Here is a 17873-nt window from a genome sequence, read left to right on the forward strand (position 1 = left end):
TATATGCAGTAGACCTTTGTACTCTCTACCATTATTATGTGACTCTTAGAGTATATCCATTTGTATCTCTTCCTTGTGTGACTTTACATCTTGTACATTTGAATTTTTTTTCGGTTTGTATCTTTTATGTAACACATGTAATCCTTAGTCCTTATGTTTTGCAACTGGTTCTTATGTAAAGCGCTCTGACACCTTCGGGTAAAGTTCGCTCTATATAAAATCGCAATAAATAAAATAAATATAAAAATAAATTAAACTGGTGATATGGGAGGTTAGCACCAGCTTGTGAATGGGGCGATAAATGTATCGTCACTTAGTCTGGGATAAAGGGGAGTTAACTCGGCGATAACTCCTTGAGAATTTGCCCCTCAATGTATTAAACCAGTGATTGCTGGTACTTGTTACTTTTTCTTCTTCGTCATACAATTTCTGATGCTCAGATATGAGGGGATCTTTGGCATGATTGGGATGCTGAAGTGAACGGAGGGAGGGGATGTTGCTGCCACCAAGATACTGACGTCGAGTGCATACACTGTGCTGGGGCTCTGCTGACCTGACTGGGCGCTTCTCATCTTTGAACTTTGCCGGTTTCTGCCTTGCTGTCCCCCGGTCGCGGCACCCGCTCCTCGGCTGCTGCTTGACCCGGACCCGCCCACACCGCTGCGGGACTGCGAGGCGATCTACCACACCTGTAGCCTCTTCCCGCAGCGGCAACGCCCCCCCGCCTGGCTCCCGGATAAAATTTCGCAGCACCCGCTGTGCGGGTGCTACTCAGTGCAGGGGCTCTGCTGACCTGACTGGGCGCTTCTAATCTTGTAACTTTGCCGGTTTCTGCCTTGCTGTCCACCGGTCGCGGCACCCGCTCCTCGGCTGCTGCTTGACCCGGACCCGCCCACACCGCCCACACCGCTGCGGGACTGCGAGGCGATCTACCACACCTGTAGCCTCTTCCCGCAGCGGCAACGCCCCCCCGCCTGGCTCCCGGATAAAATTTCGCAGCACCCGCTATGCGGGTGCTACTCAGTGCAGGGGCTCTGCTGACCTGACTAGGCGCTTCTCATCTTGGAACTTTGCCGGTTTCTGCCTTGCTGTCCCCCGGTCGCGGCACCCGCTCCTCGGCTGCTGCTTGACCCGGACCCGCCCACACCGCTGCGGGACATGCGAGACGATATACCACACCTGTAGCCTCTTCCCGCAGCGGCAACGCCCCCTCGCCTGGGAGGATAAAACCAGTCTATCTGTCTCGCGCAGCGGGACGCGCGCGGGGCGAAGAACGGGCAAAGAGAGGGCCGTTTGAGGCCGTTCGAGTACGGAAGAGGTCGGGCCGGGCCCACCCCCTCTGCCCGATCTCACTCACTCTCAATTTAAGGCTGGTTGAATAAAAACCGTCCCCTGCCACCATCATCTCCCACTGAAATTCTATTAGTAAGGAGAGTTGATTGGGTGGGATACGGCACCAAAGACTTGGAGGGTGACTGTATATTAATATCGTTTAAGGATCCTTGGGTGGTGGACACTATTCGAAGGGAAGCCAGGTTTGCTAGGCAGGGGGATGTACAAACTCTGGGGCTTGCATACTTCTACCCTCAAAGACAGAGTAACTTTCCATTAGGCCCCACTCACAGGAGACCCCCAGTTAGGAGGTACCCTATAGCAAGAACACTACACCCCCAGCAATATCCCCTACTATTTAACCATTTTGGGCCCCTTTCCGACCGTGAGGCCATAGACTGACTTCATATATCGACTAGGAAAATTAAGTCTGTTGTGGACCGTGGGTATGTGGAAGCGATGCCAAGTCGGGGGGCTCCTCCTTTTGCAAATAGTTTAGAGGCAACTCAGGGGGCACTTGCAACCGAGGAACATGTTGTAACAGCCGATGAGGATTCAGTAGAGGTTATGCTGGTGGGGGAAACCTTGGATAATGTTGACAGCAATGAGAATAGGGTAGGAACAGGGTGTAAATTGGCGACCCCGGCTGTATCAGCATCAATGATTCCCCTAGCAGCTCCCTCATCTGAAATATTCAACATAGTGTCCTGGAATGTTGCAGGGGTTAAGGGACAAATGCACTCGGAAGACTGGTTGGAGTTTGTGGACAAATTCGATGTTATTCTGTTACAGGAAACTTGGGCACCTGATCCAATTCATAGGGTAGGTTTTGCAAACTTTTTTAAACCAGCTATCAGGGGTGGTAAAGGGCGAGCTTCAGGGGGTTTGTTGATTTGGGTGAAGCAGTCATCAGGATATCACCCAACTGAGATACTTGTAGAGAACCCGGACCTCCTGGTAATTAAATTGAGTAAGGATGGCCATCGGGACCTGATTGTTATTAACATATATGCACGAGGTCTACCTGGCGGCCGCTGCCCTGTTGTGTTGGATGTATTGGACCATTACCTTGCTGCACTGGGCAGAGAAAATTTCATCCTCCTGGCAGGAGATTTGAATTGTACTTTTGAGCCGCTTTATGTAGCCAGGGACAGCTGGGGCTCCGCAGAAGACGCAGTTTGGAACATTCCGGATCTTATGCTAAATAAAACTGTTAAAGCGACTGAGGCAGCCCTGAACTAGATGGCTCTGTGTCTAACCCGGGGGCTAAGGGCTATAAATGGTCGCACAAGATCAGTTTTAGGTGCCAACTACACCTTTGACAATGGACTAAGGAAAAGTCGGATTGACTATTTCTTGTTAAAGTTGGAATATTGGCCTCTGTTGGTAGATATGGAAGTGGTACCCCGCCCAGAAAGTGATCATAACCCCCTGATACTCAAACTAAGTTTGCCGGGAATGAAGAGATTGAAGGAACCAGACACCTCCCGGACAGGGGACGTTATTCTGACTAATGACCGAAGGAGGTTAAAATGGTCGAGGTTAGCGGGGGATGAGACCTTACAGGAGAGCGTTGAGACTGTGGTTTCTAACATGTTTAATGAAATATTGCTTGATGATTCGCTGGGGGGTAGCTCTGAAAACACTATCATCGATCTTCATGAGTGTTGTTTTGATCAGCTTAAGCTTCTCCTCTCTCTACCATGTCAGAAGGGAACCGCCAAACAAAACGCCCCCCGTCAGAAATGGTACAATAAAAAGTGCAGGGAGGCCCATAGTCACCTTGTCAAAGCGGTTAAGTCCCGGAACATGTGTGCTGTTAAGGCACCTAGGGTGCAATATAAGAAAATTCAGTGGGAAGCTAAACGGGAGTGGGAGGATATGTACTGGTCCGATCTTTTGGCTGCCTCGACTTCGAATAATCTGACCAAGTTTTGGGATTTAGTAAAATGGGGCAAGGACTCAGATTCACGTATTCCTACAAACCATGTGCCCCCTGAAGCTTGGGTGACCCATTATTCGGCCCAATTTTGTGCTGAGAACTCTGAACCCCCTTTTAAATTGGATGAGGTGCCCTTGCCACCTATTTGTGGGGAGTAACTCATTTTCTCAGAAACCGAGGTAGAGCTAGCACTTGGCTTGACCCAGCGGGGGAAAGTACCAGGGATGGATTTAATCCCTGCTGACTTGTTCAAAGCCAACCCCGCCCTTTGGGTGCCCTACATAACAAAGATCGCAAATGCAGTAGCTAAAGGGGCTAGAATCCCTAAGTCGTGGAAGGGGGCGGAGATACTCCCAATCCACAAAAAAGGCGACAGGTCTAATCCGGGCAATTATCGCCCGATTAGTCTCATTGACTCCCTCCAAAAAAATCATTGCACGCATGGTTTTGGGCAGAGTTCAAGGCTGGATTGAACTAGAGGACATTCTATCTCCCATGCAAGCGGGCTTCAGATCGGGTACGAGCACCATCGACCAGGTGTTCAGATTCTGTCTGATCTACTGGAAGGTGGTCTTGCTCGGCGGTGGAACCATCTTTGCCGCGTTTATCGATCTGAAGTCCGCTTTTGATCTAGTGCCGAGGGATAAATTGTGGTGTGTCCTGAGGGACTTAGGCTTACCAAGGGAACTACTTGATCTGATAGTTAAAATGCATGAGGACAACTATGCAAGGGTGAGGTGGGGAGGCCAGGGACAAGTGACGAAACCCTTCCCCGTGACCCGTGGTGTCCGTCAGGGATGTGTCCTGGCGCCAACACTCTTCCTGTTATTTATTGATCAAGTGGTTAAATTCTTTGCTGACACTCCCACTGACGCCCCTTTGCTGGCAGGGACAAGGTTTCCAATGCTTATCTTTGCCGACGACACCCTACTCCTCTCAAAAACACGCAGTGGTCTGCAGCGGGCGCTGGACCGCTTCGAGGAGTTCTGTGCCATCAATGACCTTAAGGTAAATGTGGGCAAAACCAAGTTTATGGTCCTTAATAGGAGCCATTTTGTCCGGAGCTCTGTAAGTATGAGTGGAGTCAACTTTGAACAAGTTGAGACCATGACGTACTTGGGGGTTACCCTGGACCGTCGTCTGGATGGAAAGACCAAGTTGGTGCCCAACAGCTTAAATTTGCCCGACTTACCGGCTGTCTTTTGAACGAGCAAAGGAGATCAATTACAAAACGGGTCACCCCAGCGTTAAAGATTTACGATACTAAAATCAACACCGCAATCCTATATGGTGCTGATCAAGAGAACATCAGTCAACTCCATGGAGGCCTGCTGAGATGCCTAGAAGATGTTAAGGAGTGGATGACCAGCTCCTCCCTTAAACTAAACGGAGACAAAACAGAGCTCTTGCTTCTAGGCCCAGCCTCGCCAATACCTTTCACTTCCCTGTGGCCCCAAGCTCTGGGCACCCCCTCCACCCCCAAGGAAAGCATCAAGAGCCTAGGAGTGTAGCTGGACAGGAAGCTTTCCTTTTCCACCCAGGCTACCAAGCTGTCCGCCACCTGCTTTGGCATCCTTAAAACTTTAAGGAAAGTCCTTCCACTGCTACCTCTAGAAGCCAAGAAAGTGGCAGTACAAGGCCTCATCCAGTCCCGCCTGGACTCAAACAATGCCCTATATGTAGGGGCTCCCGAGATGACTCTCCGGAAACTCCAGGTGGTGCAAAACTGCGCAGCACGCACCCTGCTACAGATTCCACGAGCCCAGTCAGCCAGACCTGCATTAAAAAGTCTTCACTGGCTACCAGTCAAGCATAGGGTGACATTCAAGGCGCTGTGCATTGCGCACCGGGCCTTTTGGAAAACAGGACCCGCAATTAATAGCAACCTTGTCATCCCCTATCACCCAAATAGGAACCTCCGCTCCACTGAGGCTTTCCTGGCAGTGGTTCCTAGAGTGAAGAGAGCTAGATCCGGGGGTAGGTTGTTCTCATTAAACACAGCTAAACTTTGGAACTCCCTCCCCCTCTCACTTCGTTCCAACCCGGACCTGCTCTCATTCCGTAAAAAGCTGAAGACTTTATTATTCGCCAAAGCCTCCGAGCTCTAATCTGTCACTCAGCATGTCTCTCCAATTCTTACCTCAGCGCTTGGACGCCCTTGGGCAGCAACCGCGCTCTAGAAATCTATTTCCAATTCCAATTCCAATCTCTGGGGATACATGGATCTGTCAAGCCTATTCAGAATTCAGTGTAAGTTCTTACGGAGCCTGATAGGGCTACCCCAATCATCCCCTTCCATACCCCTCTGCCTGGATCTGGGGTGCAATCCAATTAATGAGATGGCAAGATTTAGACTGGTGGCCTTTTGGAGGCGTATATGGACATCCCCGACCTTACCCTTTTTGCCAAGGAATTGGCTGAAGTTAGGTCAATTGGGGGTTCTGGGAGAATTCCTTGGCTACAAACGGTAAAAAACATTTTGGTCGAAATGGGACTGGAACAGCTGTGGATATCTCCGAGTACCAACGCCTTTCCCTCCAAACAGGAATTTAAGGCATTGTACTGGGCCTCGGTCCGTCAATTGCTAGTAACTGCTTCCAGCTCTGTTGGTCTTACGGGAAGGTTTCTGACCATTAAGTTGGATCCCTCCCGTGAGACCTATTGGGATATTATCACCAAACTGCTGGATAAGAAACTTTACCATCAGTTTCGGGTAGGAGCTCTGCCACTGAATTCCTTCACAAAAAATTGGGTAAATGGAGCAACGGAACTTTGCAGTTGGTGTCCAGGTCACAAAGAAACCGAGGGTCATTTTTTGTTTGCCTGCCCGATTTATTCAGCACCACGAACAAAATGGTTAAAACCCCTGTTTCAGCGCCTCCCTTTTAGAAGGTCTTCTGAGGCTATCTGGGCTTTAAAAACTAATACCTCAGAGGTGATCGTGGTGAGCATAGCCAAATTTCTAGGGTGGGCTTGGGCCATCAGGGCAAGAAGCAGACAAAACCTTCAATAGGGCTTCCCAATTTGTTCATAAAAGCTTAACCATTTCTTTTTAACTCAACACAGGAAAAAGTATATCGTATGAGGGATGGTAAAATTATTTTTGTCCTTCTTTTAACTTTTAAATATGTTTTGGTCAGGTTTGTCTTTGTACTTTTTGGATGTTTAATAACTTTTTAACCGTAAAAATGTTTTTTATAAGTCTATTTATGATGAATTATGTCAATAGTGCTGCTATTTCAAAAATGCCATTATAAATGACCATTGCTAAGCTGTTCATAATCCCAAATGTCTTAAAATATGTTTTAAATGTTGTCTTTTATGATTTTGATATCGAAATAAAGACTCTAAAACCTGAACCTGCATACACACACATTCCACACCACTCCCCATGTTGTGCAGATTATTTCATGCCTACAGCTATACTAATGTGGCTCAGCTGTCCGGACATATATCCCTCATAACCTGGAATGTCCAGGGGCTAAATAACCCCTGCAAGACATGCCAAGTACTTCTGTACCTTGACAGACATAAAATACAAATCACACTTCTCCAAGAGATGCACCTAACACAACAGATAGAAAGCACTGCTGGGGCTCGCTGGGCGGAGGTAAGCCTTACCTCCTCAATTTCTAGAGGTGTGCTGATACTAATTAACAAGGGAGTGCCCTTTACTACCACTCACATGAAGATGGACGAGCATGGCAGATACGCCATCATGCAAGGCACCCTATGTGGCATACAGGTCACCATCGTAAACGCATACGGACCCAACGTTTATGATCTCGAATTTTACACACAGCTGTGGAATAAATTGCAATCAATACCAGAGTCTGCAATTTTTTCTGGGGTGGGGATCTGAATACTTACCTTGAATCACTGCAGGATCAGTAGGCACAAGTGGCATGGCACAGCGGGCAATCAACTAGAGTCCTACGAGAGAACATGGAAGACTTTGGGTTAGTGGATCACTGGATCCTACAAAATTCAGAGGGGAGAGAGGGAATTTTCACCTCATTGGTAGATAACTCATGGTCCTGCCTCGATTTCTGGCTGGCGACTTGAGAGGTGTGTGCTTGGGCTATAGATGTAAAACAGCTTGCCAGAAATCTGTCAGACCACAAACCAGTCAAATTAGACACATCGATCCCCACGTATATCCCTGCACAGTTCACATGGAGATTCAATGCCACTTCCCTTCACAACCAGTTATACAAGGAAACCCTGAGGTCAGCTAATATAGAGTAGCTAATATAGAGTGCTTCGAAAACAAGCATTTACAATGCAACGGTCTTGCCTTTGCAAAACTTTGAGCTATTGGCATTGTTAATGACAAAATTTGTATTTATGGGTTCGTTTTGAAAACAGATAAATAAATGGCATTGTCATTTACAATGCCAATAGCTTAATCTCTCGCAAATGCGAGACCTATTGCATTTGCAATGCAATAGGTCACATATTTACGCGAGTTTGAGCTATTAACATTGCAAATGACAATAAGTTTTATTTATGTTTCAAAAACCAACACATAATTAAAATGTCTCCCACACTGCTGTCTCGCTCACACTGCTGTCTCTCCCTAGAACACACATATGCTGTCTCTCACACTGCTGTCTCTCTCACACACAATGCTGTCTCTCATACACACTGCTGTCTCACACACTGCAGGTGTGGGTTGTGGGATGTGGGTTTCCAGCTCATATCTGGAGGGTAGGCGCTGTTGCGTTTCATGGGTATTTTTTTTACATACTCCCCAAGGCATTAGTGGTAGCTTCAGAAGCTTTTGTTTTGGGGGGAGGAATGTTGGGAGTCAGATCTCAGCCCAAAGCCCCGACCCCTCTTCATGAACTTGTGCCCTCATGTCTCGTAAGAGTGTGTAGTAGAGAGTGTGTAGTAAAGATTAGTAGCGTGAGTAGTAGAGAGTGTGTAGTAGAGTAGTAGAGTGTGTAGTAGTGTGTGTAGTAGAGTGTGTAGTAGAGAGTGTGTAGTAGAGAGTGAGTAGTAAAGAGTGAGTAGTAGAGAGTGAGTAGTTGAGAGTATTAGAGTGAGTAGTAGAGATTGAGAAGCAGAGTAGTAGAGCGTGTGTGTTAGAGTGTGTAGTAGAGAGTGTGTAGTAGAGAGTGAGTACTAGAGAGTATGTAGTAGAGAGTAGTGAGTGGGTAGTAGAGTGAGTGTACTATAGAGTGTGTAGTTGAGAGTATGTAGTAGAGAGTGTGTAGTAGAGAGTAGTGAGTGCATAGTAGAGTGAGTGTACTATAAAGTGAGTAGTAGAGAATAGTAGAGAGTGTGTAGTAGAGTAGTGAGTGTGTAGTAGTGAGTGTAGTAGAGTGTGTAGTAGAGAGTAGTAGAGTGAGTAGTCGCGATTGTGTAGTAGAGTAGTAGAGTGAGTAGAGGTTGTGTAGTAGAGTAGTAGAGAGAGTGTAGTAGAGATTGAAAAGGTAGTGTGTAGTAGAGAGTAGTAGAGTGTGTAGTAGAGTAGTATACTAGTAGTGTGTAGTAGAGAGTGAGTAGTAGAGTAGTAAAGAGTGAGTAGTAGAGAGTGTGTAGTAGAGAGTAGTGGGTGCGTAGTATAGAATGAGTAGATGAGAATAGTAGAGAGTAGTGAGTGTGTAGTAGAGTATTTAGTTGAGTGTAGTAGAGTGTGTAGTAGGGAGTATTAGAGTGAGTAGTAGAGAGTGTGTATTAGAGCAGTAGAGAGTGTGTAGTAGTGAGTGTGTAGTAGACAGTGTGTAGTAGAGAGCAGTGAGTGTGTAGTAGAGAGTGTGTAGAATAGAGTGAGTAGTAGAGAGTAGTTTAGAGTGCGTAGTAGAGTAGTGAGTGTGTAATAGCGAGAGTGTAGTAGAGTGTGATCCGACTCCCTAAAGTTATCTGAAAAACTATGGACTTCCTGTTTTTGTTGCGAGTATAATCGTAGGGAGTAAAATTGTCCAAAACTGTTGTTATATAAACTTCTTTGTAGGTCATTTACACAAATTGAGATCTCAAGTTTCTTGAGTTCTTGCATCACTAGATGAGAGAATCCCGGATTTTGCCTTGCATTCTGGGACTCGTAGTCTTGATTTTAATTGTAGGGGAAACAGGACTACAAATCCCAGAATGCGAAAATAAAAAATCCGGACTAGATGAGCTATTTTAGAATTGTAAAAAGTGAGACCTCTGATTGAAGCCGCATTGAATAATGCATTCCTTAGTTCCTGTTCCACATCCTCATAAAATGACTTGACTCACTCGACCAGTAATTTGTGACATATTCCATGCATATCTGTGGGTCTCAGCCCCTCCCCCTCTGTATACATAAGCAGACTGCACACTGCAAGGCAGCGAGCTCAATTTTTCCAATAATAGGAGCCAATGGCCTCTATTTACTTTTTATGGCGTCCTGCAATTAAGATAGCAACATAAAATTTACCACAATCCAATGAATAAAGTTGGAACTGGAACAATATAAGTGCTCTGCTGTAAGGACCAACTGAAGAACCGGGTTTTGGAACCCAGCGGCGCCAGGGAAAACGCCCGATGTCTTCGGATTCCCCTACCTCGGCAAACAGAGACACGGGACACTTCTTGATGACGTCAAAGACCAAAGTTTATTGGCTGCAACCAGAAACAGAGGTCTACGAAGCACAACACAGGTGGGTCGCTAGAGACTGCACAATTCCAATGAGCGAAACATTGTCTTTTATGCCAAAAATCACATTCCAGAGTAGCATCAGTAACATACAAACTAACCAATCACAGTGTGACATTTCAAAAGTAGCGCAAGACGACAATCCCATTTTCCGTTGTCCAGCCCACCAGAAATGACCAAGCACATTCCAATATCCTGTTCGATCAGGCCGGACAAACCCATCATAAAATCTCAACCCAAATCAGTGATTATGTCGTAAAGGAAGGAGCAGAAACAGATTGGAAGCAAGATAGAAAGGTGGGTGCAGTGTACTATAAACTTCGGCATGTCCTGCTCTTTGATCTTTATCTGACCAGCTGCTTAACAAGGAAACCGGCTCAGCGAGGTCAGCCTCGGGCAAGGGAATCAGTTCGGCCAGGTCATCCAAAAGTCAGTTAAGGTGTACGTGTCCCAAGGACTCGCTCGGCCGCAGTCATCGGCCTATGTGAGGGCAACCACACAAAATGGCTGCCGTCCACAAAATGGAACCCGAGGGTCCAAACGAGATCCCTGAATACGTAGTGTTCTCATTGATCGATTAAGACGAAAACACTCGTACACACCGCACTCGTGATTTGCGGTCCGCTGACACCAAAATCATCTATTTCCGACGACCTTTATGGAACGGGTTCGGAACCACAGACCCTCAAACCACGGAACTACAGACCCTCCTTTTGCCCTTACATAGGCAATAAACCCAAACCCATGTCAATCTGAATCTAGGTCTATTTTCATCAGATCATCAACATGTTGCTGTAGCATCATCCTAGTACTTAGTATCTCTCTCTGGACAGGTCTACTCGCACACGAAGTAGCACGGAGGCCAAAAATAGCAGGAGCACACTGTACACAAAGACAGAACAGGAAAAGGATAGCTAAGACCATCCCAATGTCCATCAGAATTTTCCATCCCCACGTGGATACCAATCCCCAAAACCATCCCATCAACGACCAATCTCCTTTGTCTATATGTACAGAATCGGAGATCTTATGTAGCTTGGAAATTGCCTGGAAGACTGACGGAGCATTGTCCGGAATGAAAACACAGCAGCTCGATTGAATCAGTTTACACACTCCACCTCGGTCTGCTAGTATGACATCAAGAGCAACTCTATTCTGAAGTGTCATAAGTTGATCCGACTGGAGCTCAGCCGTGAAGTTACTAAGGGCACCAGCAGTTTCGACTATGGTGGACACAACCACTCTCGTCAACTGGCGAATGTTCCTGCTATTAGCCATCGGTCCCCAGAACGGCAGAAAACCCGTAAAGAAATCTCCCAACTCTTGCCCTGCAGTATCTTCCTGACTGAAGACACCTCTAGCAACTCCCGTCTTATGGTAATCTGCCGCAGCTGTAAAAGTGGGAGGAAACAGGAAAGAAACAAAACATGTGCCCGAAAAGTCAGGGGGCAACCATGTATACGCTATGTCGTAGCAAACAAAATAGGTACCCTTAACTGCTAGAAACGCTGGGGAAGTCTGAGACGTAAATACATAAGTCTCAGTGCAGACACTCTTCCCTAACTGAGCTTTCGGATTCTTGCCATTACCCTGCAGACAATAGTGACCCTGATGGGACACTATCCAAATCGGTGGAGAACTTTTCGCTCGCTGGTTAACACTCAGACTAACTCCATATCCAGTAACGTTCCAACCACTATATGGTTCTTTATCATCTTTCGGAATAGACTCAACCGCATTAGTCCCTTTAACCATGTCGACTATGCCTCTAGCTAAAGCACTATTCTTCGGATTGTCCTTCGGTGAACGTAGGGGATAGACACTACGGGCATTAATGAACATCGTTCTATATGCCCAAATAGAACCATTAAGACTGAAAGGTAAAACCAAGTACGGAATACCTTTACCGGTCGTTTGGGCATTGGGCCACAAATCCAACAATTTGTCGTGTTCATAACTAACTGGTATTGGTGCAAAAGTTGAATAAAGGAATTGTTAGCAAATTCCAATCTTCTGAGTATTTCATGTTCGGGCAGAAGGTGAAAAGAATGAGAAGAAATAGTAGGAGGAGGTGTAGGTTGCAGAGTGGGAATAAACGTCACTTTAAAAGAGAATATCACATAACCAATTAAAAATATCATCAAACTCAGTAGCAAAAATAAACATAGTATAAAAAATCTTTTCCGGGTGATCAGGTTGTATATCTTGTTCTTAAAACTCATTGTCTCTACAGGTCTCTCCAACTCGAAGAAATCCATCCTCACTAAATATGCTGCTCGCGGTGGTAGAGTGTTCTATGCTAAGGAATGCCTCTGTCAAGCCAGGACAACTCCCTTAGGCCAACCAGAACCGTCGACCTATTGTCTCAGGCTTGCACTCCAAAGTCTACCGTGACCCTACAGCTGAACCCGGATGGCGGTTCGAAAAACAAAAATAAGTAGTTCCTCGGAGGAGAGTTGACCTGTAAACAGAAAAATCATAAAAACTTCGTTCGTTTATTTATTTGTCCATGACTCTCGGTCGCAAATTATAACTATCTTTTCTAGGCAATGTCTGTTCTCTAAACAAGAGTTCAGGCTCGATAGTGTTCAATCGATTCAAAGGAGGCACAGCTTCTTGCAGAAGATCGTCACTTTCTTTCTCAGTGTTCGTTCCAATCAAACAGGCATTGCTGAATGGCAAAAAACGTGGCACAGTTTCAGAGTCTGGAAGTCCCTTCTGGACCCACCGGTCGTACGGTAAGGGCAACGGAGCCCGTTTGCAGTGTACGCCGTGGATCCAGTTCTTCTTGCCTTGTACTCGAACTGCAGAACGTGTAGATAGTAAGACCAGGTATGGTCCTGTCTAGCGGGGCTGCTCGTTCTTGCTCCGCTGAAAATTCTTCACGAATACCCAGGCGCCGGGTTCAATGGCGTGGCCTGGATCTTCAGAAGCCTGTGGTAGACTATCGTGAACCTGTTGGTGTAAGACACGCAGTTTAGCCGTCAGTTCGTACAAGTAATCAAGTAACACAGGGTGTTCAAGCTCAATAAACTTAGTCGGTCTTGGCACGCCCCAAATATTCGCTGGGCGACCAAACACGACCTCATACGGACTCAAACCCATTCGTGAATGCACAGTCATTCTCGTAGACAGAAGAGCTAGGGGCAAAGCATCTGGCCATTGCAAACCAGAGCTTGCTTGAATTTTGGCCAATTTCAATTTCAAAGTGCCATTATAGCACTCGACTAAACCAGATGATTGGGGGTGATTTGCAGCGTGGAACTTCTGCCTAATTCCTAATCCCTCACAAACTCTCTTCATCACTTGACCCACAAATTCACTCCCATTGTCACTCCAGATCATTCTCGGCATTCCATACCTAGGGAAAAACTCTTTAATAAGGGCTTTCGCTGTGGACAAGGCAGTATTGTCCTTCAAAGGGTAGGCTTCCACCCATCTAGAAAAGGAGAAAACAACCACCAACACATATTTCAGGTTGTTGCACCTCTCCATGTGGATGAAATCTAGCTGCAAAGCCTCGAATGGATACGTAGGAGGAGCAAAATGACCAGCCGGGGTTGGAGTTCCCTTACCAGGATTGTACATCAGACATACCATACAGTTCTTATCCAGATTCTCTGCACATTTGGGAATTCCTGCATTCTGCCAAACCGGAGCCAACAACTTGCAAATCCCTTTCACGCTAATATGTGCCATCCCATGAGCCATTGTAACAACTGGAAGCATATACGCGTCGGGCAACAACCATCTTTGATGCTCAGACAAATCCGTCCAACAACCATTCGAGTCCAATCTACCCTTACTTTCTCTCCATTCATTCAACTCTTTCTCTGTAGCTTCAGCTTGGATGGATTTCACACTCTCAATCGTATCTTCACACATACTTTTCTCTGGAACTCATCTCGCCGGACCTGCAACATACATTCGGCTCATCACATTTCTCGCAGTTTCTTTCGCGACTTCATCCGCAAACGCATTTCCGCGACCAACATCATCCGTAACTTTCTTATGTGCACTGCATTTCACAATCACTACTTACAATGGCAAAGTAAGTGATTCAAGAAGTTCATTCACCAATTGTCCATGCTGGATCTTCGTCCCATGCGAAGTCAGGAACCCACGTTCACGCCACAAACGTCCAAAACTATGGGCCACTCCAAACGCATACTGGCTGTCAGTATACACAGTCACTCGTTTTCCTTTCGCCAACACACATGCTCTCGTTAATGCAATCAACTCTGCTGCTTGCGCTGAATTATGTGGGATACGTGCAGCTTCAACAATCGTATGCAAAGTCGTAACAGCATATGCAGCAGTCGTATCACCATTCGGCAGCTTGAAGCATGAACCATCAACCCACAAAGTACCATCACACTCTGGAAGGGGAGTATCCCTAAGGTCTATCCTCCCTTTCGTTTCTTCCTCAGTTCCAAAGAAACAATCATGCTGTTCTTCAACATTATCTGTCTCAGCTGAAATTGGCAACAACGTGGCTGGATTCAACGTGTTGCATCTCTTTATGTGCACGTAACTCGCTAACAAGGTCAATTTGTAACCCGACAACCGAGCACTAGTTAAATGCTGTGTCTTGGTACGATTCAACAAGGTATCCACTGCATGTGGAACCATCACAATCAATGTATTGTCCATCACCAAACCAGCAGACTGTCGAATCGAAACAGCTGCTGCTGCTGTAGCTCTCAAACAACTCGGCAACGCTCTAGCTACCGGATCTAAAGTCGACGAAAAATAAGCACATGGACGTTGCTTATCGCCGAACTGTTGAGTCAAGACTGATAATGCACATCCCTCTCGCTCATGCACGTACAACGGGAAAGGCTTACTGTAGTCGGGGGTACCCAACACAGGAGCCGAACACAACGCGTTACGTAATTCGGAAAAACTCTTCTGACATTCGTCAGTCCAAGGAATAGGATTTGGAGTATCAAAGGTTTCGCTAACAACGAGAAATTAGGGATCCACTGTCTACAGTACGACATAATACCCAAAAACACACGTACTTCTCTCTGTGTCGTAGGCACGCTCATTTTCGCAATAGCTTGAATTCTAAGTAGGTAACTTCTTGTCGACAATATTGCAACTTCGAGAGAGAAACTTTGTGATGAAGATCAGACAAGTGGCATAACAGCAACAAGGTAGCCTCTCTACAAATCTCTTCATTGTCAGCAGCAACTAGCAAGTCATCAACATATTGAATAAGGGAAGCACCATCTAGTAAAACCAACAGATCAAGTTGCGTTTTCAAAGCTTGGCTATAGATCGATGGACTCTCGCAATAGCCTTGAGGAGCGCGCTTAAAGCGGAAACTTCGTCCTCCTAAAGAGAAGCCAAAGATATCTCTACTTTCCACGGCAATCGGAATGCTGAAGAAAGCATTCTTCAAGTCAATCACCGAAAACCACGTGGCTGTAGCCGGGATCAAAGTCAACAAAGCTGTGATATCAGGTACAACAGGAAATTACGGAACAATGATCTTGTCCACCTCGCGAAGATCTATCACAAACCTATATACAGGAGGCTGTGAAGAATCAGTTCTCTTCAGAACTGGCAAAACCGGACTATTGCACACATTACCTCTCGTTTCCTCAATCACACCCTTTTCAATCAGATCGTAAATGATCGCCAAAAGTGCTCGCTCACCGTCACTCGAGATACGATACTGTGGAATGCGCGGTAACTTAGCATTCGCCTTGAGTGTCACAACATATGGCGAAATCTCCAACAGGCCTACATCGTTCGGACCAGTAGCCCAAAGCGAATCGGGTAGGGAAGACAATTCAGGTGGAAGTCCATCTTTAGATATATACATCGGAGAGATCACTTTCTCACCCAAGGTAAGATGTACTCCTGACGGAGAACAATACAGCGTCGCATACAATCTCTTCAACAAATCCAATCCCAACAAGTTCTCACCACAACCTGTAGTCAAAATGAGGGGTGCTTTAAATCTACGCGGTCCAACAGAAAGAGACAACGGAGTAGAAATTGGATTCGTAAACGGGGCGCCAGAAAAACCTACTGAAACATTCTTTAAGCCAGGCAAAGGTGCGCCAGGGAGTTTAGAGTGCATAATAGAACTCTGCGCAGCACCAGTATCCAACAGAAAAGCCTCCGACACACCTGATGCAATCACTTCAACATAAAGTCCACTCTGATCTACTGGAACTAAAACAACTCCCTCTCTTTGCCTATGGCTGTCCTAGCAATCATTACCATCCACTTCCTCACCTTCTACATAGTAATCGTCCATATAGTACTGTGCCGTCCTACCACACGCACCATTCTGCTGATCAAAGCTATTCATAGAGTTCTGTGAAGGCAAAGAACGCACGTTCTGTCCACGACCTCTACCTCAAGCACCATTTGTGCGCTGTAACAAAACCGGGCAACTATTCTTGAAATGGCCCTCTTCTTTGCAATACGCACACTGATTAGGCCCATATGGAAAACGTTGTTGAGAAGACTCGTTCCTTTGCGAGTTTCTCGAACATTGCTGATTCTGCTGATAATCGCGTTGATTATTAGTGCGGGGTGGATAAGCTTGTTGTAGAAGAACTTTAGTCTTCAACTCCTTAGTCTTCTTATCCGCTTTCTCTACCTCATCTTTGTGCCTATTTTCATAGTACTGGGCCGTAGCTAAAATCTGCGCTGACGTGGAAACAGACCAAGCACCCTCAGAATCCTTCAACTTATTACACAACTCAGGAAGCAAATTATGTACGAATTTGTCGACGAACAATCTCTGGCCACCCTCAGTAGCCATGTCCTGACCACTATGGTCTACAAACGTCTCTTCAAACCGCGTAAAAAAGTTGGACACAGTTTCATCTTTCTTCTGCTTGCACGCAGACAACTTGTCCCAATTGACACGCACTTCAGGCATTAGTGTCTTCATATAAGTAATGATCCTATCAGGAAGTTCAGTAATCAAATCCTCAGGCTTAGCGCCACCTACTTGTCTATTATCGGCATCTCTAAGGTGTGCCCATGTGTCACCTAATTCATGCGCATGATCCGTGTGACGAATCTTACCCCAAATAGGCTGTGGAACAACATTCCCAAACAACATATCTATACCTGCCAAATTCAAGACACACAAACCCACAGTCTGAGTCAGCTCTTTATAATAACCCATTGGATTTTTGCGCGGATCAGGCAAAGTCTGCTTAAGGGCTAAGACTTCAGCACGCTTCCAAGGAACATGTACCCAAACACGCTGAAAGTGTGCAGCAACATTTCCATCAGTAGGTCTCCAAACTGGAGGAACCTCACGCATCGGATATTGACGTGCTGCTCTCCTAACTGACGAATCAGGCTCAAACAGTCGTTCAGAAGGCGTGTCACTACGGAATGGCAATAACGTCGCATCTGCTTTCTGAATCTCAAGAGGACCCCCAATGGACCCTCTCGCAAATTCCGAACGTATTCGGTACAACTCAGAAGGAGCTTGTCCCGCTTCTTCAATCCACTGTTCATGAAGGAACACACACATCATTTCAAAGACGTACCGTTGTTTTGGTGCTTCCCATTGATGGAAAACATCCATAATACCCTCAAGATCATACTGTGTAGCATACGTAACCCATTTACGCGCCATGTGATCCAAAATTGGCCGTTCATTAGCATCAGGCAACTGACTACGTGATTGTCTACGCTCGACAACAGGAGACGTACCCAATGATCCCAACAAAGGGGAAAGGAAACTAGAAACTGCAGCAGTCATTCTCTGTCTAGCAGAAGGAGAAGGTGACAGAATAAGAGAAGACGGAACAATATTAGAAGAATCCAAAGTCGGAACAGAAGGAGTATTATAGATAGGCGCAGGAGTAGCAGACGAAGGAGGACGAAAAGTTGGCGGCCCCTGAGGAGGCTGCGCCAAAGGAATAGTAGCCAACGGAAGAGGAGCTGGCTGTGGAGGAATCGCAGGTGGCAAAGCAACCGGAGGTT

The sequence above is a fragment of the Lissotriton vulgaris genome, chromosome 11 (genome assembly GCF_964263255.1).
Source record: "Lissotriton vulgaris chromosome 11, aLisVul1.2, whole genome shotgun sequence".
Lineage (NCBI taxonomy): Eukaryota > Metazoa > Chordata > Amphibia > Caudata > Salamandridae > Lissotriton > Lissotriton vulgaris.